Source organism: Lepidochelys kempii, chromosome 6 (assembly GCF_965140285.1).
Source record: "Lepidochelys kempii isolate rLepKem1 chromosome 6, rLepKem1.hap1, whole genome shotgun sequence".
Lineage (NCBI taxonomy): Eukaryota > Metazoa > Chordata > Testudines > Cheloniidae > Lepidochelys > Lepidochelys kempii.
The window spans coordinates 5,406,825-5,408,648 of NC_136385.1; positions in this window are offsets into that span (position 1 = coordinate 5,406,825).

The following is a 1,824-nucleotide window of genomic DNA, read 5'->3' on the forward strand; positions in this document are numbered from 1 at the left end:
TGTGTGTGGCTGGCTCAGTGTAGCTGTAGGTGTTTCTGTCCAAGTATATCTGTGTGTGACTGTCTCCGTGTTGCTGTGCTTGTCTTTCTGCCTGAACGTAGGCATATTGTGTGTCAGTGTAGTTCGCTTTCCCCCGGGTGCTTGACCCCCCCGCCCCTGGCCCCGCCCCCACTCCACCCCTTCCATGTGCCCCCCCCCGTCCTGCCTCTTCCCACCCCTACTCTACTCCCATTCCAACCCCTTCCCCAAAGTCCCCACCCCAACTCCACCTTCTCCCTGCCTCTATTCCAACCCCTTCCCCAGATCCCCACCCTGGCCCCACCTCCTCCCCTGAGCGCGCCACGTTCCCAATCCTCCCCCTCCCTCCAAGCATGCTGCCAAACAGCTGTTTGGCGGCCGCCGGAGAGAAGCCCTGGGAGGTAGACGGAGGAGCGGGGACGGGGTGTGCTGGGGGTGGGGGGAGGAGGAGGTGAGGCTGCCAGTAGGTGCAGAGCACCCACTAATTTTTCCCCATGGGTGCTGCAGCCCCGGAGCACCCACGGAGTCGGCACCTATGCTTTGTGTAGTTTTGTGCTTCTCTGCCTGTCTCAGCGTAGCAGTGTATCTGCCTCAATGCTGCTTTGTATGGTAGAACCACAGAGTTCTGAACACCTCGGGAACGCGGGTTGGTTGTAACTCTGAACAAAATGTGATGGTGGTTCTTTCAGACATCTACAACTGAACACTATTCAGGGGACCCCATTACAGGGCCTAATCACATCAGCCACACTATCAGAGGCTCGTTCTCCTGCACATCGACCAATGTGATTTATGCCATCATGTGCCAGCAATGCCCCTCTGCCATGTCCATTGGTCAAACCGGACAGTCTCTACGTAAAAGAATAAATGGACACAAATCAGACGTCAAGAATTATAACATTCAAAAACCAGTCGGAGAACACTTCAATCTCTTTGGTCACTCGATCTCAGACCTAAAAGTGGCAATTCTTCAACAACATCTTCAAAAACAGACTCCAATGAGAGGCTGCTGAATTGGAATTAATTTGCAAACTGGATACAATTAACTTAGGCTTGAATAGAGACTGGGAGTGGATGGGTCATTACACAAAGTAAAACTATTTCCCCATGATTATTCCCCCCCTCCACCCCCCACTGTTCCTCACATGTTCTTGTCAACTGCTGGAAATGGCCCACCTTGATTATCACTACAAAAGGTTCCCCCCCCAGCCCCTGCTGGTAATAGCTCATCTTAAGTGATCACTCTCCTTACAGTGTGTATGGTAACACCCATTGTTTCATGTTCTCTGTGTATATGAAATCTCCCCACTGTATTTTCCACTGCATGCATCCGATGAAGTGAGCTGTAGCTCACGAAAACTTCTGCTCAAATAAATTTGTTAGTCTCTAAGGTGCCACAAGTCCTCCCTTTCTTTTAACTGAACACTGTCTTCATACAGCTTTGAACCTTTACTATGCAGAAGAAAAATGCTGCTTTTTACCCTCTTAAATTAAATGAAACAAGCACAGAAACAGGTTCCTGAGCCTGTCAAATTTTCTTTTAAACTTTCCCTTTATTTTTGAGTAGTTTACCTTTAACACTGGAGTGTCGTGTTGTTGTTTTTTGTTCTCTGCTGCCTGATTGCATACTTCCGGTGCCAAAGGAGAGGTATGGGTGTCTTGTCAGTTTGTATCTCTGGTGTTCGTAACGCTGAGGTTCTACCATATGTCCATCTAGGTCAGTGCAGCTGCTGGTGTGTCTCTCTGTCCATCTGTCTCATTCACTTTAGTTTTCTTCCCTTCTTTTGTTCACTTCTCCCTGCATCT